Consider the following 22,363-nt stretch of genomic DNA (forward strand, 5'->3'; position numbering starts at 1 on the left):
TCTCAGACACCGAGTGACATTGGAATGGGGCAGTGCACGTGCAGAGCCCAGAATAACATTGTGATCAAATGATTCCCTTCCACTGCGAGCTTAAAAATCAGGCCATCATAATTTTTATTTTGTGTCAGCTGATTATCTTGGCTTATGTACAACTCTTAGATCTTTGTATCATTAGCTTAATTTAGTGAATGAAATATTTCGCTGATGAAATAAAATATCTCTTATCAAGTATTTTTGTATTTTTCTCTCTCTAGTAAATTTTCAGATTTCTTGACCCATTTGTTCATAAGTTATACTCTATTGTTAAAGTAATATTTTATAGAAGTTTCTAGTGGATCAAATAAATCATTTTGTAGGTTCAGTGCTATAATTAGGAATTAGATTTAAAAAGATTCAATTAATTGCTAGTGGAAATCTTATAATTTTTTTTATATAGATGGGTTGAATTTCTTTGAGCCAACTTTACTGACTTATAACTGAAGATGTTGTTTTAAGGATGGCATCTCTGGAGAATTGATCTAAGTAGATTAAAACAAGTGATTGTATCTGTTTAAAACCAATCCAAAGACAATAAGATTCAGAATACAAGATAATGACTGATTCTCTTCCTTCTTTATCTTAGCAGAATGTTACCTCCTGTAGCTTGGTGTGTAACAAATTGCGCTACCATAGATGCAAACAAAAAGGAATAGATATTTGTCTTCACTACCCAGGCAAGAATCTGGAATGAATTGCAAATTTGATTATAAGGTGGGATACTCTCCACTGTATTGTAAATAGCTTTTAAAGCGTGGGACAGGCCCTTATGGCCCTTATATGTTCACACCACAACCGCCCCTCTCCGGACCCCACCAACCCACCTATTTAAAAATATCCTAATCACAGGACAATTTACAATGACCAATTAACCTACTAATTGGTGCGTCTTTGGACTGTGGGAGGAAACTAGAGCAGCTGTCCGGCTCACTAGTCACGGGGAGAATGTACAAACTCCTTACTGATGGTGCTGAAAATGAACTCTGAACTACAACCTCCCCAAGCTGTAATAGTGTTGTGCTAACCGCTGCTCTACTGTCATGTACCGAGCTGTCATGAAACCAAACTGTTTTAGTGAAACTCACCCATTGTGATTTAAAACGTGTCCTAGAGTATGTGGATTCTGTCGTGGGTAGTCACTGTTGTCAGTTACTTTTGGTTGGTGTTGAGAGTTTTTAAAATAAAACTACCAAGTATCTAGCCTACATATGCAGGTAAAAATAACATTTCTTATCCTTGACAAGCCCTAACGTGGGTCATTACAGATGAGATGATACAGTCAGATTTTGTTAACAAAGTGCATTTTTTCCTTGCTTTAATATTCTGACACATCATGAATCATATTCAGTTCTGCTGCTTCCATAATTTGAAGTATTACTGGAAGGTCTGTTGCATTGTAAATGTAGTCTGTAGTTTTACCAAGCTATGGAGGCAATCTAAATCTGAGGCACTGTTAATACAGAGAGTTGGAAAATTCATTGTAACTTTAAAACAAACTGAACTTAATGAACAATGATTTTGTGGGCCTGCAGATTTCAGCAGCGACAGATTGCAAAGGTTCTGGAAGACAGGAAATTGAAAATGTCACTCCACTTCATCAAGAAGGGAGAGAGGCAGAAGAAAGGAAACCATAGGCCAGTTAGTCTGACCTCAGTGGTTGGGAAGATTTTAGAGTCGATTGTTAAGGATGAGGTCTCAGCATACTTGGAGGCATATGATAAAATAGGCAGTAATCAGCATGGTTTCCTCAAGGGAAAATCTTGCCTGGCAAATCTGTCAAAATTCTTTGAAGAAATAATAAGCAGAATGGCCAAAGGAGAATCAGTGGATGTTGTGTATTTGCATTTTCAGAAAGCCTTTGACCAGGTGCCACATATGAGGCTGCTTAACAAGATACAAGCCCATGGTATTACAGGAAAGATTCTAGCATGCATAAAGCAGTGGCTGATAGGCAGGAGGCAAAGAATGGGAATAAAGGGAGCCTTTTCTAGCTAACTTCCGGTGACTAGTTCTACTCCACAGAGTTCTATGTTGGGACCGATTCTTTTTACGTTATATATCAATGATTTGCAGATGGAATTGATGACTTTATGCAAAGTTTGCAAATGATATGAAGACAGGTGGAGGGCCAGATAGTTTTGAGGAAGTAAAGAGGATACAGAAGGACAAATTAGGAAAATGGGCAAAGAAATGCCAGATGGATTACAGTGTCGGAAAGGGTATCGTCATGCACTGAGGTAGAAGAAATGAAAGGGTTAACTATTGTCTAAATGGAGAGAAAATACAAAAAACTCAGGTGCAAAGAGACTTGGGAGTGAGTCCATGTGCAGGAATCCCTAAAAGTTAATTTGCACGTTGAGTCTGTGGTGATGAAGGCAAATACAATGTTAGCACTCATTTCAAAAGGACTAGAATACAGAAGCAAGGACATAATGGTGAGACTTCATAAAGCACTGGTGAGGTCTTACTTGGAGCATTGTGAGTAGTTTTGGGTCCCTTATCTTGGAAAGGATGTGCTGAAACTGGAGAGGGTTCAAAGGATGTTCATGGAAATGATTCCAGGGTTGAATCACTTGACATATGAAGGATGTTTGGTGACTCTGAGCCTTTATTTACTGAAATTCAGAAGAATGAGGGGTGACCTCATTGAAACCCAATCAAATGGTAGAAGGCCTTGATAGTGTGGATGTGGAGAGGTTGTTTCCTATGGTGGGAAAGTCTAAGACCAAAGGACACAGTCTCAGAACACAGCGACATCCTTTTAGAATGGAGATGAGGAGGAATTTCTTCAACCAGACGGTGGCGAATCTGTGGAATTCTCTGCCACAGGCAGCTGTGAAGGCCAAGTCTTTATGTATATTTAAGGCAGAGGTTGACAGATTCTTGATTGGGCAGGGGAGAAGGCAGGAAGTTAAGGGTGAGAGGAAATGGATCAGTCATGTTGGAATAGTAGAGCAGGCTCGATGGGCCAAATGGCCTAATTCTACTCCTATATCTTATGGTCTTATGGACAATGTACAATCCACCTCATGTGTAGTGGGGCTGACTGTTCTCAAACGAGAGTGTTTTAACTTGAAAAGGCCTGTATGATCTTTCATTATAGGAGTTTGACAAACGGTACAAATGTGACATTCCCAACGTTGTTAGCTAGAGTAAACCAGGATATGGGGCCAGCTGGTAGGGTAGTGGCATCAGCACTGGTCTTCAAGGCAGGTGGTCTGGAGCCGGGTGCCAACCTGGGCAGCAGCAGAATCTGCACAGACGAAACGCCTGGCAATCTACCTCCGTATATTGCTATGAAAACCCTATGGACCATATGGTCCATGAGATCACAAAGAGTCGTACTCGATTATAATGACTGAACAACAAAAACCAGGATATATTCACCAATCAGTGAGCGCCAAACAGGAACAATGGTTCAAGATAGCTCTAGTCAGAGATAACATTGATTCGCGAGTCCATATTTCCTACATGCATGGATCCCTGGTGAACAAACAAACCAACTTGATTTGTGAAAGAGGATTATTTTTGATGTTTTTCAAATAGGCACAGGATTCACCAGTTCCAGCTTTTTTCATTCTATAAAGAAGGCAAGATGGCAGCCATATTTTATTAGGAGCTTGTGGAGATTTGGTGTGTCACCTAAAACACTCGCGAGTTTCTAAAGATGTACCATGCAGGATATTCTAATTGGCTGCATCACACTCTGGTATGGAGAGCTGCTGTACAGGATAAGCTGCAGAAAGTTGTAAACTTATTCAGCTCCATCATGGGCACTGCCCTCTGTAGTATCCACAACATCTTCAAGGAGCAATGTCTCAAAAAGGTGGCATCTATCATTAAGGACCCCCACCACCCAGGACATGACCTCTTTGCATTGTTATCATCAGGAAGGAGGTGCAGGAGCCTGAAGGTGCCCATTCAATGATTCAGGAAGAGCTTCTTTCCCTCTGCCACCCGATTTCTGAATGGATATATATACACACTGTAAATCACAGGTATTTTTCTAAATGATCATGTATTGCATTGTACTGCTGTTGCAAAGTTAACAAATTGCACGACATTTGGCTGCTGGTTGGAGTCGCTGCCATCGGAAGGGCTGCTGCTTTGAGTCACTGCCTTCAGAGGTGTATGTGGCTTTGTCCTGTACTCACTGTAGTTGAGAAGAATGAAGGGAGTTCTCATTGAAACCTATTGAATACAGCAAGGCTGGGCTTGGACCGGATGCTTCCATCCTATGGTGGGAGAGTCTAAGACCAGAGTGCACAGTCTCAGAATAGAAGGATATCCCTTTAAAACAAAGACGAAGAGGATTTTTTAGCCAGATGGTGGTGAAACTGTGGAATTTATTCCCACAGACGGCTGTGGAGGCCAAGCCATTGGGTATATTTAAAGCACAGGTTGATAGGTTCTTGATTAGTAAGGTGTCTAAGGTGATGGGGCAAGGCAGGAGAATGCAGTTGAGAGGGATAGAAAGTTAGCCATGATGGAATAGCAGAGCAGACTCGATGGACCGAGTGGCCGAACTGGTCTGCGTCTTATCGTCTAATTGCTACTAAACCAGTGGCTCTTATTTGGAAACATTAAAATGTGGCTGCTGACAGAAATGAGAACCTGAAGCAATATGAGATGTTATTATTGGCAGAGTAAAGGAGCTCTAGTCTGCTTCTCAGCACATCTATTACAGAATACATGATTGGATAGCCCAATTGTTATAACTAATACTTCGATAGTATGGCAGTGGGGTTAGAGGAGCTGCAGTATAAGAACACTTGACTATAGTAATAAAAAAACAATGTTGTAGTGACTCCAGTGAACCAAAGAAAAGAGATTAAACCATTTATTTATATAATCAACACACAACTTGTACATATATTGATTAACTAATATTACAAGCCAGCTACATAAAACGATATTGCGTTGATGCATCATGATTCTCCTGTTAGGGGGAGAAAAAAACTAAGAAGAAAATGGCAGGATAAAGATTTCTCTTTCCATATGCTCTTAGATTTGTGCAGGTCTGCTCGATGACTAGGGTGCAGCCTAACAGTTTACTCGTGCATGATATATTTGCAGATGTCAAGCACCATAATTTCCCTATTGACAATGTCTTCAAAGCTGTTTATCCTCAGCTTTCGTTGGCAGTTTCAGCTCAGGCCTGTTCTCTGTTTCCTGCTCATGCTGAGGCGATCAATGCACAGCTACAGCTGGTTGAAGGGGACCAAATCCATAGAAGAGTTGATTTGGTTCCATTTTACCAGCTTTAGCAAAGCATTTGGCTCAGAAAAGCTTATCTGAAATATTGACTTATTAATTATATAAAAAACATTCATAATTAAGCCAGAATATAACCAAATTATCATTTACCAATCTAGTCCATCCATGCAAATTCAGAGCATATAAAATAATGACAAACTCATCAAGTAGTCTGAAAACAGTTCAACTTTTACTGGTACTGTAACCTAGCCAAAGTTAATTTCTCTTGGTATTTTATTACTTCTTATCTTTTTTTTTGATGGGTTATTTCATGTCATATCAAAGCTTAACCACAAAAATTATTATATCTTGGAAAGTTTGAGACTGGCACTTTTCTTCCTTCTTCCTACCCATAGGCAGAAAAGAAAGAATTAGAACATAAGTTAAAACTCTCTGTTCCAACACCCAGTGGTCTGGCCACATCTGTGGTCTGGCATATTTTCAAACCGCAATACAGATCTGCACCAATTAACTAAGATCTAAAATTAATTAAAACCTGTACTAATTTAGTAACTAGTTAATATAGCAACGGAAATTTTGCAATCTCCGCTGATGATATTTCCATATTATGAATGTTTTGGACTACAGACAGTCCTCGGAAACTTGCAATTTCCTTTTCCTACAAATGTCCCATCATTCTTAAAGTTCTCTTGCTTAGAGGGAGATGGTTAGGGGACAATTTCTATGCTTCAGCCCAGATGGGTACTAAGGATGCTGGATTAGAGAATTCCAACCTGTATTTCTAAATGGAAAGGCAGTTTTCTTTCAGCACATCTTCATGCCTTTAGGTAGCAATGTAACCACCTCTGAATATCAATGCATGATAACCATCATAACATCAACATTAAAGAGAATAGAAATTAGGAGGCAACAAGACAAATATTCAGTCACTATATCCTATGTGGACCAAACAGTATCTTACCTCTCTTCTATCCAAACATGAACATAGAAAAAAAATGAGGAAATGTGAATAGCAATAAACTGAGAAGTTAAAAAAAGAACAATATCAATACTTCACCTTATTTATCCAATGATCTATACTCAAGTGAGAATATCAACATAATGCAAGAACAACTATGACATTGGGAAATTAATTGGTTGAACTGGTATGTGCATTGAAATTAAGCAGCAAGTGCATTAGATTAATTTTTATATGAGCTGCTTAAATATTGAAACCAAACATCAGACACAAGGCTCCTGCTTGTCATTTCAGATGTTCTGCTTCCTTTCTAAAATTATTGTCTCAAAACATGCATCATTAGCTATATTGACCCCCTCCCCCCCAACTCCAGAGCAAACAAGGAAAATTCAAGATGGATTTTAGATAAACTCTACAGATTTAGTACCACACAGTTAACCAAAAATATCCAAACTACTACATGGAATTCTTGGTCTGAAAGAACTTAATTGCTTTAGCAATAAACAGTTTTGCTTTCAAGTAATGAAAAAAAACCCTACAACAATACAGTAAGATGTGAGGATAAAAGAACACCAGAACAAAGACAGTGATATTAAGACAAGCAACTAATTATCGGTCAAAATGTTCGATTTCAAGATGTGTTACTAGGGGAGGAGGAGGTATGACAAACCGCGCCAGAAGGAAGCCCAGGTACCTGAATGTAAGGTTGCCAAGGTTGGCATTCAGGGTTGGCTTGTGGTGACTGTTTTTAAAATGAGCGACCATTGCTGAAGGAGGCACTGTTATCATTATTTTGATAGTTGAGTTGCAAATTGTTAAAAAATAAATAAAATGGTTTCAATAAAGTATAAAGTGGGAGTCACAGCCAAAGGAGATTGGAGGGAATACAGAGGTAAGAGAAACAAACTAAGTCAAGGGATTCTATGGGAATAAGACTTCATGAACTAATCAGATACAAGCTATCCCCAGGCAACGAACAGGTTATGCTTTACAGGTGAACTTAAGTTGGTTGTGTCCATAAATTGAAAAATACACAAAAGTAATTGTGTACCTCTATGTTATTGTAATGACTGGAATCAAAAGCACAACAGACTGCCTTGAAAGAACGGATACCAAAAGTGGAGAGAATGAGAGGAAACTAGTTCTGCCATTCATCGCAATGAATGCATGTACATTTATCAGATTGCAATGAATGAATGAATGCATGTACATTTATCAGATTTCTAAATTCAATAATATTATGGGAGTTCGTTCATATGCAGCGGTGTCAATAAACCAGGCATTCTTAATCCAGGGACAGCCTCCAGGGAAAACAATAGCACTACACGCATAAATTACACAGTATCTATCCTACTGCCACTGAAATCTTGGTACTTTTTGGAGATCAGTGTTTATGGAAGAAGGAGGCATTAGGGAAGAAAGAATTCTTGAATTTGCAGAATCATCTTGGAATAAAATAACTATATTTATAGGATGATGAGAGGCTTCAAGTCACTGCTGTTAAATGAATTGAGAGGTGATCATTAGGAGAAGGATGGACATGGAAGATTTGAGATGCTGTTGATTAAAGTGGGTTTAATGTACAAAATGCTGGATGAACTCAGCAGGTCAGGCAGCATCAGTCCAGCAGGTCAGTCCAGCATTTCTTTCCATAGATGCTGCCTGACTAGCTGAGTTCCTATAGCACTTTGTGTGTCGCTCCAGATTCCAGTATCTGCATAGATTGTGTCTCTAAAATGGTCATGAGACAGGTACAGTGCATGGACTTGGGATAATGGCCTTACAGACTGACATAAGGAGAAATAATTACATTCAGGGCCTTGTAAACCTTTGAATTCTCTATCTCTGAGGGATATAGATTTTAGTTCAATTAAGCATACAAATTTTCATTTATTGAATATATTCAAAACCAAGAACAAAAACCTTATAATACAAGAAGGGTATCTAGTAGGGACACACAGTCAACTCTAGAAGAGCAGAGTCAATGGGAGCTCTGAGAACTACTCTTACTACTGATGTACTTCTGCATGACTAAGTCAATTGAAATTTGAACAACCCCCACACTGTGTTTCTGGACAACACACAAAAAATGCTGGGGGAGCTCAGCAGGCCAGGCTGCATCTATGAAAAAGAGAACAGTTGATATTTTGGGCTGAGACCCTTTGACTGTACTCTTTTCTATAGATGCTGCCTGGCTTGCTGTGTTCCTCCAGCATTTTGTGTGTGTTGCTTGGATATCCAGCATCCGCAGATTTTCTCTTGACTGTGCTTCTGGAGTTTAGCTGAGAGCAAGCAATGCAAGATGCTGAAGACCAAGATAAGTAACTGGAGGTATTGTCTGGCAATGATTTCAAAACTGGAGATGAAAGAACAGTTGACCAACTCTAGGCATTACTATGAATCAAATACCAAAAGTACGTGGCTAAGAATTTGAAAGGAAAACTATAAACAACTTAGAATTCACTTTATTTTGTGGAAACCGGATTTCAATAGGCTAGGTGAATGGTGAAGGTAACTTACTTTCTGTGGTTGTTTAATTGGCTATTAATTAGATGCATAAGTCATTAAACTCAATAAATTTGGTTTGCTGAATTTAACTATCAGTCTCAGTAAATCAAATCTGAAGTTCAAATAATTCTTGACACTTTCTTGGAGCTGTTCCATTTATATTTTCTCATGATTAAGAGCACATCAGAAAAATATAATTAAAGCCTATTGTAATTCATATGCAAAATAAAAATGTAGCAGTTCACCAAAACTGAGTAATCAAAAGGCTAATTTTCTAAAAATCCTCTGTTGACTTAGCACTTTAAACATTTCCACAGTTCCTTCATAGATGCTGCCTGACCTGCTGAGTTCCTCCAGCATTTTGTGTGTGTTACTCAACAGTCTGGAATTCTCAAAATCTCATATAATACAGAAGGTACCTCTTCCAACCACAGAAGTGCTCCAGCAGCAGGAACGTATGAAAATCAGGTATATTTTAATAGATTTAGCAGTCTGAAATATATATGGGTAAATATGCTATCTCTATAAGGTTAAGTTCCAATGCATCATAATGGTTAAAAATATTTGCTTAAATAAAGCCTCTATTTAAGTACAATAACAGACAACTAATTTATCAAATTAATAGTGTTCAAAATTTGTCTCCACCCCACCTTTGAAAGTGCTGACATTTCAGGATGTCTTAAACTTATGAGTTCTCTATACACTTAATAGTTAGTTCCTCTCTGTGCCTTGTGTTGCATCAGGTGGCAACCTTGCTGTTTCTGTAGCATTTGTCTAGTTGCTTTTTATGAGACTGAGTTGCTAACTTGATGCTCAACCCAGCATGGATGGAAAGCGTGCAAGGAGCCAGCAGGATTCTAACCCAGGACCACTCACCTCAAGGTCCATTGCAGATGTCACTACGGCATCAGCTGGCTTTTTACACTTAATATTCACTGATTAAGCCAATTTCTATCACTTCAGGCATCTGGCAGCCCTTGAAAAATGAGTCAGGATCCTTTTCTAATTTGATAAAATACAATTTATGTGGATGTTGGAAATTATGTTCTCAATAAAAGAAGGAGAGCAGCATTCGGAAAATGCGAAGCTTTCTGGAAACTACTGTTTGGCAACATTGATAAATTAAGAACATCAAATGTACAGAAGAAAGCTCTTAATGGCTTACTGGCTTCATGCTTGTTTTTGCTTTTTGAAGATATAGGCACTTACTATATATCTACTCCCTCAAAGTAGAAAGCTTGTGCAACTTATTATTATACAATAAGTAAATAATATATCCCAGCCAAGAAGAACATAATAAAATGTAGCACTGATCACCTTAATGGGGATTTTGAAACTGTAAAGTAACTTTATAATTATTAATAAAGGAAATGAAGATATTTTCAGCTATTAATAGAATTATGTTGGGGCAAAGCGAAACCGGAGAAGCAGAGATTATTCTCCTTAGAGAAAAAGGAATGAAATGAAAGCACTTGACGTTTTCAGAAGTTTCAATAGAGTAAATATGGGGAAAGTTTTCTGCTGATTGGTGGACTGGTAACTAGAATTCATGGAATTTTAAAAAATTAACAGAATTACCATGGGAACAAAAAAGAGAAAAATTTGGGTCTGCGATGTGTTATCCCGGAGGCCACCATGTATAAACATGGCTGTGGAAGTTTAAATGATAGCTTCCAATAGGGAATGCATGGGTAATACTTGTTGAATTGTGAGGAATGTCTGAGGGAGTGAATTAATGGGATTGGTCCTTTAAAGAGTTGGAGCAAGCACCCTGGATCAAATTTCTATTTTCTAAGATTCTAGTTACAAAAGTTTGCTGGTAAAAAAATTGTAGAAAGAATATTAATATTAAATAAAAAGTAACAAAACACAATCTTTGAGAGTAATTGCTCCTAAATAAAATTGTTTTCTGCTAATTTAGAATCACTTTGTGAATTATGCTCTTTACACTTTGATTGCTTCCCTGGAAAGTTGCCAGGCTGTGACTTATTCATTCAGTGTAACTGTTGTAGGGGATCCCATTTTAGATTGCTCTGAAATAAGATAAATTCTAATCTCATTTAATACAAGAGTACCCTGCATCGTTTGTTAGAATATGGCTGATATCACATCTCATGCCCACTTTCCAGTCCACACCCCATAACCTCCAGTTCCCTTCGTGCCCAAAAATCTATTGATCATGGCCTTTGCCTTAGACACACCTCTCTATAACTGAGAGTTTCAAAGATCTACAATCACTGGTTTAAAAAAATGTGTTAATTTACTTATAAATGGATGGTCACTTATCTTTATAAAACATCAGTAATTCTAGACTCTCTAGTCTGAGTAAATAGCCTCTTATTATTCTACGCTGTCAACCCTGTGAAATCTAAAAGTCTCAATGAAATTACTCCTCATTCTTTTAAACTCCATAGTATAAACCAATCATAATCTCTGTCAGCTTTCTGCTAATAGAAGGTATTAATCTAGTCTGATTTATACAGATTCCCAAAATTCGAAAAATAAAATTAAAAGCACTTAAAAGTCACAGTGTTATAAAAGGAACTAACAAAATTAAATTAATTAAATAATGTCCCTGTTTTGAAGTGAACTAATTCGTAACCGAAGGACAAGATGTTTTTAAGGCTAACTAGCATGACTACAAAGAATGATGAAGATATGACTGTCAGAGGAGAACAATGGCATGTGTTATATTGAAGCATCTGTCTTGTAACCCACCAGGGGTGAGAAGTCTCTGTACTGTCCCATTCTTGTTTCAGATCTGTACCAGGGAAAGATACTGAACAAAAGTGAAGGAAATGAGAAAAGTGGAAATTTCAAAGTGAATCACATCTCCCAACAATCACCACGGAGCTGAATTGTCAGGAGACTTGGGAAGTTAGCCTCTTGGTTTCATAACTACATTGGCACAAGATCAACAACAAATGAGTATCTAATTTCACTTTGATTAAAATTGTCATGCTTCCCACAATCACATTAATGAGGACTGGAGTCACACTTAACAAGTTTCAGAATTAGATCTTGGAGTGATTAGTGAGTAAGTTGGTGCATTCTTCATTTGGTCTCAACAATGCCATTGGCATTTGCTGTTAAGATCATTGCTCATATAAAACTTTCTAAATGTTGGCTAACTTTCTTCTTCATGCTGTAGCTATCATACTGTGTATTCTAGTATCTAATGGTTTCTTACACATTAGGCATATATTACTGATGTCATGATGAGATTGTAATTGAGATATAATCTTAGACTTTAGAGCTATTTATCCTCATGTTAGTGTTCAGATCTCTTTCTATGTAAATTTGATCCTCTTTCTATATCATGTGCAGTCAGTAATCTCTAAGTCCAGTAATTCTGCTCATACAAAAATGGGGTAAACTTTTGTTTCTGTGTTTATTGCCAAGGTTATTAGAGGAGGTGAGGAATTAGTTAATCCACTGCCTGTTATTTTTCTTTTCAGATACAGCACATTATTGCTATTATTAATAAAATAAATATGACAGGGATTCTAAATTATATTTTCCCTTCATGAATAATGTGATATCTGTAAGTTTCAGCTCACTGTTAGGGAAAAGATGTTTGTAACTTTGTTTATGCTCTATGATAGAACTTATTCATTATTTAAACTTCCTTTGATGCATCATTACTCTTAGAATTGAATGCTAACAATCTGGAGATAAGAGAATCTTTGTTTAAAAGGTTTTAGCTTTGGTTGTCATTTTTAATGACTTAATTAAATAGAAAAACGAGATCACAGAGTGTTTTCTACAAAGACTATTCTGTACAATTAAAATAAGCATACTTTGTAAATTGAATTCACAATTATGTCATCAACTAGGAACCATTATAAACACTTCCAGTGCAAATGAAAATAATTGTAAAACACGCAATGGGTCTCTGGATTTTTTAATTTTAACATTTATTGAAGTGTTGTGTTCATTCAAAATATTATTTTTAATTTGTCAATCCAAAATAACTAAACTAGAATGTTTATTTAGGATTTGACAGTGTCACGTGGAATATCATAATAAATATGCCTTGGGCATCCAGTGTTACTCACCCAATTGAATTCTAGAAATCAAAGGTGAATTTAACCTTTGAACTTAGGATGTAAATACGAGCATTGTTATTTTTGAAATTCCTCCTAAAACAATGTTCTATCAGTATTCATGACATTGTTTAAATGTTTAAAACAAACCATTGTTTGCTGAATAAGATGTTAAGCTTCATATCTAAGTCAGTAAATCTTTTAACTTTGAACCAGCAAAAATGTTGATTGTATTCATGCAAACTGGGCTGGAAAACATTATTAAGTTAATGAAAGCCAGAAACCTTTGACATCATAAATTCAATTGTTTAATGAGCAAGTTGTTCTGATGAAATATTAATTCTTCACTTAAAATCTCATTTGAAAAAATTGCTCACCACATTGAACCAAATCAATGACAAAGAATATTGACTTCAGATGTTTTAAATGAGCTCTCAGGCTAGAAGTGATCCAGCAAATCTACCTTCTGTTGTACAATACTGAACAGATTCAGATTTATTCCTGCCAACTGGTCTGCACTTGATTATCAAAGAACATTTGTACTGTTTAACTGAACAGATAAAAATATATTTACTTGATAAACTGAAGTTGGCATAAAAATAAAAATCGGTGGATAAACATTACATGCGGCTCAAATACTTCGCAGGGAATTTTGTCCTATAATCTCATGAACCACAGAGCTGCCCAACATCTAATTCTAACTTATTGAAACTAATGGCTGTAAATTAATTCTTTTCATGCATATGATCCTTCAAAAGTTAACACCGAAAAGATTACACTGAATAAGACTAATTCAATACACAAAGTATATTTTGAATGGAACTGTTACTTGGTGGACTGGTTTAAAACATGCAGACTTTCATTCTGAGTTAAACAATGTCATCTTATGCATAGCTTGTTTGATACAAGTAGGTTAAATGGCCACAAATAATAGTTGTTAATTTTTGTATTTTTGAATGAATTCACGTAGTTCTGATAGATTAGGTTAAATAGAACTTTCAATACTTTGAAATTATCCTGTAGTTTTAGAGTTTAAAATTCAAACACTGCTAATTTAGTTAAGTGATTAACAGGTATATGAGCAAAAGGAAAGCAAGGAATACACATATATATATATTCTGACAGTTTTAAATGTAAAGATGATTGCGAACAACAGGAATATTTTCAATTTATCTTTCCCAGCTGTTCATCTACCAGTCACTGGACATTACTGCATTTGGTTACCACGAGAAGCATCTCCCTCTTCCATTACAGGGGTTAGTTAAGTGTGATTTCGGCACAGAGGGCAGCTGAGAATGAAGACTATTTATATCAGCTGTCATGGCATTCTAGGACACTTTGAGCTACTGAGGTGCTTATTTAGACAACAGTGCACTTCCATGCCCTACCCATATCAGGGCATGGTGAGCTACTTACGCAGGCAGATGAGTGCTTCATAATAAGCTGCATCTGTTTGGAACGTCAATCAAGCTTCCCAAAAAAAAACATATATATCCTGTCAGCAAATGCTCAGGCTTCTACACCTTTTGAAAGGGGAGAGAGAATGGAGGAGAGGGTACATACAGAGTTGGAGGGGGGGAAAGTTAATCACATTGATAGAGAAGGCCTGACTTAGAAGAAGGGTTAGTGACGCAATCACACTAGCATGGTGGAATATCTTTGACAGACTAACTGCCCTTTTCCCTAATTTTATCCACATATAACTGTGGAAATAGGGCAAGATTAAATAGCCAGGCCAGTGTCAGACGCATAAAGAGATACTGCAGTGCAGTGCTGATCTTTCTGCAATAGGACGTGCACAGCCCAAACTCTGACTCTGCAGATTTCTTTGATTTGTTGACCCAGGTATGTACTCTCAATTTATGCTAAGGCGGTAGCTGACGTTTCCCCTCTCGAACCTCTTACTGTACATAAAATTCACATTTCTGATCACCCGGACATTTCCTACAATACACTCTTCACATCCTAAAATCTTGAACACGTTTCTAAATTCATTTGCGCTCTTTTTATTTAAATCAAAAATATTATGCAATTCTCCATCCTGGTGGGCAAGAACTGATTGGCCACTAATGCAAAAGCTGCAGAACTATCTGTCCTTTGGGTCAATCTAATCATGCTTAATAGTGGTTTACTTCTCAACACAACATTTTTCACTTTGGACGACAGTTTAAAATGAGATTGCTTATGCGCCATTCACTAATGCTTTTACTGAGGCCATGTCTAGGGTTTTAAACACTAATGCTATAAAATGATTACTGTCTTTGATAGTTAGCTATTTAATTTGGATTGTAAGCTTTCTTATCTTTTGTGAAAACTAATATTCGTAGATTGCTAGTTTACCAAGCAGCAGTCATTGAAAATCCAATTGGCGATTCCTGATTTTTAATAAATGAATAATATTTTAACTGCATAAAGGGCAGAAATTCATTTTTAGTATGTATTAGATCCAAAATAAGATGAGATTCAATTTTGAAGTAAAGCTTTTAAATAAATAAAAAAATCTAAAATTTGAGGGATTATATTCGAAGCAGCAGTGTAAAGGGCAAGATACCTGTAGTAAATATTTTGGATATTTTGATATGTATTGAAATTGAAAAATCAGAATCATTAGGCAAATTAGAGACTGAAATTAAGAAAAAGGTCTCAAAGGCTCTTCTTTCTACCTTGCTATTAGAAAAAGTTACAAGTTCTTTGAGGAGCTGACATGGAGTTATAGATAAAATGCATTAACTAAATTGCCCAACATGGTCATAAAACGCAATTCAAATCTGCAATGGTCAAATGGACTGAGCCCTTAGCCAAGAATGCAGACTTGCTTTCTGCAACCGTGCCTGTCGAGAGAGATTGAATTTTACCCACAATGCCGTTCAGTATCTCTCAGCAAAGGTCATCCTTTTGCAGCGCAGAATGTTCTCAATCTAGTCTCTTTCACACCTGTTGCTGCCAAAGTTCCCCTGCAGGACTGAACATCAGTGGGATTCTCCTAAACAACATGTATTACATTACAACTGACTAATCGACAACTTTTGCACCCTCTGACCTTTCTCAAAAGTTGAGAACATGAAAGTGCAATTGCCTTCCCATAACAGTACGCCACGGAAGCATTTTTTCTCTTTTGGTATATTTTAAAGTCTTATCACCCTACTTCAGCAGCTATCTTGGTGTTTATTTGTAACTAACTAGTCACTCCCTAACTAAGCCATCACAATGGTAAGACGTGACATACAATTTATTATCATGCATAATTTCTAAAATGCTCACTTAGTCATGCATAATGAAAGCAAAATGTAATTAAAAACCTACAGTCTGTGGAACAGTAACAAAAATATCCCATTTGCAGCAAATTTGATAGGAGTGGCGTGCAGTATTTCAATTTACAGTTTTTATATCATGTCTAATTAAAACAGAATCCACCACTTTAAAAGATCACAATATACAATTTAAGATAAAGATAGATCTAAGCAACAATTTTTCATTTAACTCTCAAAGCTACCAATAAAAAGAAAGACGGTTAAAATATGCAGTTATTTAAATCTGAAATTTCAGGCCTGACTCTGCGGCAAAACTTTTCCTTTGTATAAAAGTTGCTTCAAATTCAGATGAATCTTTGGAAGCACAGAGCCTCCAATACATAAAAATCTTGGATTCTCGTAGAATTTGCCTCAACCCCGTTACATCCCAAGCACCCTACAACCAATGAAGTATATTCAAATGCATGCGATTATGGCTGAACTGTTGCATTGTTATAAAGGTTTCTCTCTTTGCACATTTTGTTTTGCAAAATGCATGAACAAAAATCTTCGAAGTTTAGAAATATCATATTTGTAAAATATTTCACGCAAATTTGCTGCAAATGTTTAGCATGCCAATTTTCATGATAATATCTAGAAAAATGTGAAAATCACTGGCATTTGTTTTAATAAAACAATCATACTTAAATACATTCTTCATTTTGCCAAAAGATAGAAAACAGCTGGTGAATTTTGCCAGACTTATCTAGAGATGAACGCATTCCTGCAATCTGAAGTCTGCTGTGACTGCCTGAGTAAACACAATTCACTTGATACGACTTCTTTTTCAGAATAAATAAAATAAATTCTATTTGGATTTTGGTTTGTTAAAACAAATGTGGACAGAAAGCTCTCCTCCAGCCTTGCATTTCAAAGCACTGCCGCAGTCAGCATATTGAATATTTAATGTCCCGATGAGCAATTCCACCTGCTGACACAGGAAAAGTGACGGAACAATACATGCACTACAACAACCTCATCAATTGACTCCACATTCAGGCGGCCCTGTCAGACAAGATTTTTTTTTCTCTCTCTCTGGAATGGTCACTCTTCTTCGACGAATATTCCCTAAAAGAAATACATACTTCTTTACATTCCATAGCTTGCAAGGTTCATATGGGCATATAAAGAAGTATGTGTTCCAAATAGGTAATTGCCAGATGTGCTTCCTTCACATACGTGAAAATGCTGATTCAGAATCCTTGCTCCCAGGATCTGGGTTACATGCAACAAATTTAAAGCAGCTGTTAAAAGTGCAATCCTCCCCTCCATTTTGCTTTGAACACTAATGTTAAGAGCTACACCAGGGATGCGCAGTTTGCTTTACATATTTTTCATGGACTAATAATAAGCATTAGAGTTTGGCAGGAAGAGGAGAAATGATTGGGGAAAATGCTACAGTTGACAACGCTTTAATTAAAAGACATTACTGCAGTCATGACATGTTGCAAATTTTAATTCATGCTGAGATCAATAAAGGAGCTTTTTTTTAATTATCCAAATGTGTGGCTCGCCGCATAGTTATAGAAAAAACAATGAATATTTTCTTACCTATGTTAAAGTGCAAATTCCATATATTAGGGTGGTAGAAGTCAAATTTTTTGGACTGGTGGTCCCAGGATCATTTCTTGATTGCAGGGTGCGTGCACTTTCAGACTTGGCGCTGCCCTGGCACACATCTGTTGCCATCACTGACAGTTCACTTGCAAGTCGCTGTTAGACAGTGAGGGTTCCCCACCAATAAAAAATTCAAAAGGCTGTACAGAGAACCAGCTTGGCCCCCTCGTGATTTTACGTCCCATCCTTTGCTTTCAGTCGCCCTTTCTCCGCCTCTGTCTTTCTCTGTCTGCTGCACAGTCATTCCGGGGCCGAGCTTTAAACCTCCCCTAACAATGTGGCCAGAGTGGCGATGCTGAAAATGATGATCAGACTGAATAAAAGCCTATTATGGGCAGGATTTAGGCACTAAGGCAAAAGCAAGAGGTCACACGGGGCACTTAATGCTCATTCAGCATTGCTGTAATGGTACGTTTTGCATCTCCACTCACCTGCTTTGTTGCCTGTTACTCCGTCCAAGCTCATAGATCAATACCAATTTACAGGCAAATGCAAGGCATATGTCTTAGTGTTAATGAATTTTAGTTTCACACATTCATTTGATCTAAGCTACCAGGGAAAAGCTGGGGAGTGGTGTTCTTTAAGCAAACTTTAGCAATAAACATTTAAAGCTGGTGGACAATATAAATTTTCCGAAAGGCCCCGCTATCTTCATTTCCTTAACTGTTACATTATTCTTGGTAGCTCATTTCACAGAGGAAACTTGTCCAAAAGTGCTTTCTATACATAAACACGCTAACTTTCCTCAGACATCGGGTTAGTTTGGCTACACTCTATTCACTCAAAGACCTGGATGGCTCCATTAAAATTTCACATGGGACTGGGACCACGGCAAGGTGAAGACAAATGCGTGACTCATCCTGCTGCCCTTTGACAAGTGAGTGAATGAGAAACCAGTGAAATTAAAAGCTGCCTGTAGATGATCTCACTGTACAAGCAGGCGTCCGATGAACACCAGGGCAACAGGAAACTGACAGAACTCCCCCCACCCCCTCTAACCACCACCCTGTATCACCCCTCCCACCTCAAGCACAGCTCTACTCCCCACCTCCCTCAGTGTTCAAATTCACTGTTCATTTTTAAGAATTCTCCTGTAAGAACATGGGTTGAAAGTTTTTATTACGCTGTGCTTTCCGGCTCTTGGGTCATACTAACTCCAGTCACTGTTATTAAGTAATTATTATTATTGTTGTTATTTATCACTGTGTTTTTTCCTTACATCACTTCAATCAGCATCCATCAAGCAGCCTGTCTCAGCATTAAGCATAAAAGGCTTTTTAACCTTTCAGAGCGATCGCATGCCAAAGGTCTCCCATTTCTGTTTAGATCATTCCAGCCCATTGCTTGCTCTGCAGTATTTGTTAAATACAAAGTACAGCACGGCAGAATTAAACCCACAGAACCTTCTGCATTCCCACACACTCTCGCACCGGCTCCCATCATCACACCGGCATGTATGCACAGACACAGACACACAGACTGACAGGCACACAGACACGAGAGCATGTTGCACGGGCGGGGGTCAACTAAGCCCCACTGTCAGGCGCAAGAGCAGTTTAGAGGTGAAAGATAGGAGAGAAAGACATACCGGATCAGAGATTCTGTTACAGCAGTTGTGTCACCAGAGCAGTAGCTGAAAGCTGAATCAGCTTTGGAGAGTTAGAGATGCATAGAGGAGGGTCACAGTATCACGAGGTAACAATATGCACTTCATGCAGCAGCCGTCAGCCTTCTCTCATAGCCAATCTCTTATGCAGAAAACGGGGGCCCTGTGCTGGTGTTAGTCCTCAGATGTAGAAATTCCTTCTGAATTTTGCAGCCCCTAACTCTTCCCATCCTGCTGCAGAGGAGCCTTGCCACGTTGGTGTGTGTTAAAAGGTATGACAAGCCAAAAGCTGAAGACAAGGAAAGGGAGAGACAGACAGGCAGACAGAGACAGAGACAGAAAGGGAGGCAGACCGCACACCGAAGGACAGAACCAGGAGTTCAGGAGAGGCGACGTTCACTTGAACGGATGCTGCGACACAGAGCACCTTGATTCATATGAGCTGTAGTGAGTGGGAAGCTACCTTCTCCCCTCCAGAGGTCAGACAGAAGCAGAGGTCAGCACTCACACACGCAGGAGGGGGCTGCTGAGAACACTTTCTAATCAGAAAGAGGGACCACATTTCTAGTACTTATATACCCGGCTAAGCATCTGAAACATGCACTACCGGCAACCAGTCCCTTCAGAGTGGCTCCCTCCCTGACCATATTTAGTCAACCATGGCAAAAAATAGCCTGTCAGCTGCAGATTGCCGAACCTGGAGTATTTGGAGTTCAATCGCTCACTCAGCCCATTGACTACTTGTCCTGTAGAGTTCTGACTCTGCCATTTGACTGCTATTTTTAGCCAGGCCAAATAAAGAGGTATCTCGTCTTACCACTAATGCGTCCTAGTGATTCAGTAGGTTCCTACTATGTATGGTAAGCATCGATATAATAATAGATATCGACAGAAACTGTGTTAAATCTGCTGGAAGTTTTCTTTTTCTAAAGGAGACAATAGAAATGACTTGAAAAGGTGGAACTTGAAATGATATTGATTTCGTTTTTGCCCTTTATCTCTCTCTTCAGCTGCCTGTGCAATAAAGCAGAAAATACTTGGGGACGGTTAGTTTTAAAGGTGCAAGTCGACTCGGCAGGCCACTTATTCGTTATCATGTAATGATGTTTCTCTCAATAACAATAGGATAACACTTGTTATCCTAATGGTCGATAAGCCTGCAGTAGGAGAAGATCTGTTTGGATAGACCTCTGTGAAATTTCCCCCTGACTCCTTGTGAATTGCTTTAGTAAGCACTAATCTTCTGTAGGACTTCCTATTAGAGCTGAATAATGAAGTCGCTTTGGTCACTTGTGATAACTGACCAGGAGAGGATCTCCAGACATTAGTCTCCCAAGATAACTGCCCCTGAATGAGACCAGAGGAAACACTACATTTCATGACAGATTCTTTATGCTGCGTTGGGGAAGAGGGGTAAGGAGAAATCTGATTTATTTGTTCACTGCAACCAGCTGTTCAGTATTGAAAGGAAGCATGTGAGCAGGGTTTAAAAATGTAAGCAGCTGTAAAACTAACCAAGTTTCACCTTTCCCCTGTGAGCCATAATCTATACAATATTTTTGCAACATGCTCCTAAAGCAGGGAGGATTTCTGATCTTCATTATTGGTCCCAGGCTTATTCTTGTGACTGATTTTATACCTGACACATCTGCACCATACAACAGCTCCAGTACTGCAAATAGCAGATAATATTTTATCCCTTGTCTATGGAGTTCTTCTTCCCCCCTGCAAGCTAGAAGGTACAGCTTCATGAATTGGTTTCAATACATGCAGTCACATTTTGTTCCCATTTACATTAATCTTTCAGTATTTCATATAAATGTGGGCAAATACTCAAACGCACAACCACCTTTCCATACATGCACTAAAGTACTGTGCTTTCCATCCAACTGTACGCAGCATCTCTGGAAAAGGTAGGCCATCTGGAAAAGCCTATAGATAATCTGATGCTCTGGTGTTCTGCATTTAGCACGAACAATGCAGCTGGTTTGGTTTTGCATGCACACAGCTACTGATGAGACAAATCATATGCTTAAGACAACAGAGGTGCATTCGACTTCTAGTGAAGAAAGAGCATAATCATTTCCTACCTTTCCTCTTTCTCAAGGATATGCACTGCAGGAAAAAAATCTTACTGATTTGGATGGAATGATCCAATGTTATTCCCTGGAGATTCCAGGTTGAGGCGGGAAGAAGGTAAAGCATAGGTAAAACATTTTATACCTGATGTTTGCAATGCCTGCATTTTGGAAATATAGAATGAAATTTATAGTGAGGCTGAGAACACATCAAATAGTATTTATTCTCTGTTTAATAAATTGCAGGTTTAACCCTTAAGAGAGTGCATAGAGCAAAAATTGCCCTGATTTAACACATTTGCAAATAGACCTATTAAGAATTGCTGCATCCCATAGCTTTGAAACCACGGCCACTAATTTTTTCCATCCATCATTCACTTAGATAATTCATTACCTTTTTCACTTGAGAATTGATATTACACACTGAATGAGAAATGTTTATGTCTGTATTCTCCCCTGTTTATTCGCAGTAAAGACGCATAAACAGAGATGGGTCTTGTTTAGAGTTTCTTTTTATAGATTTCACTTCAATTCAATTTCCAGATTAAATTCTACGTTATTCTCAAAGAAGAGATCAAAGAAAAATCATGAGTGCACAATATGTCTGCATAAAATATAAATTTACAATGAGAATGTACAGGAGCATTTATTTCAGATTCAGAACTATCCAGTGTGGACAGTACAGCGATCGTTCTATATGAGATATTAATTTAATTCTTCTATAGCTATTTGCTGAAAGTTGTCTAATCTAAATGTAGAAAGTTAAAAACAAAATGCAAGAACAAAACTCATGTGTTGCTATACTTCTGTAACCAGTCACTGAGATTTTTAAATGAGAATGTTTTACTAACTTATTAATCTTTCAAGAAGTTATGCTGCAGCTTTATAAATTTTGAGTTGGGCCGCATCTGGAGTATTGCATACGGCTCTGGTTGCCCCTTTATAGGAAGGATTTCGAGGCTTTGGAGAGGGTGCAGAAGAGGTTCACCAGGATGTCACCTGGAGTA

General features: G+C 38.0%; 1 long non-coding RNA gene across 1 annotated transcript; it reads right to left on the reverse strand.

Annotated features, from left to right (window-relative positions):
- Positions 1–209: 209 nt before the first annotated feature.
- Positions 210–19,810, reverse strand: LOC140187215 (uncharacterized). The gene is made up of 3 exons (XR_011883033.1): positions 19,261–19,810; positions 17,607–17,967; positions 210–4,326 (listed from the first exon to the last, which is right to left on the reverse strand). It is a non-coding gene; the product is annotated as an uncharacterized lncRNA (long non-coding RNA).
- Between the last annotated feature and the right edge of the window lie 2,553 nt (positions 19,811–22,363).

The sequence above is a fragment of the Mobula birostris genome, chromosome 2 (genome assembly GCF_030028105.1).
Source record: "Mobula birostris isolate sMobBir1 chromosome 2, sMobBir1.hap1, whole genome shotgun sequence".
In the NCBI taxonomy this organism is placed as follows: domain Eukaryota; kingdom Metazoa; phylum Chordata; class Chondrichthyes; order Myliobatiformes; family Myliobatidae; genus Mobula; species Mobula birostris.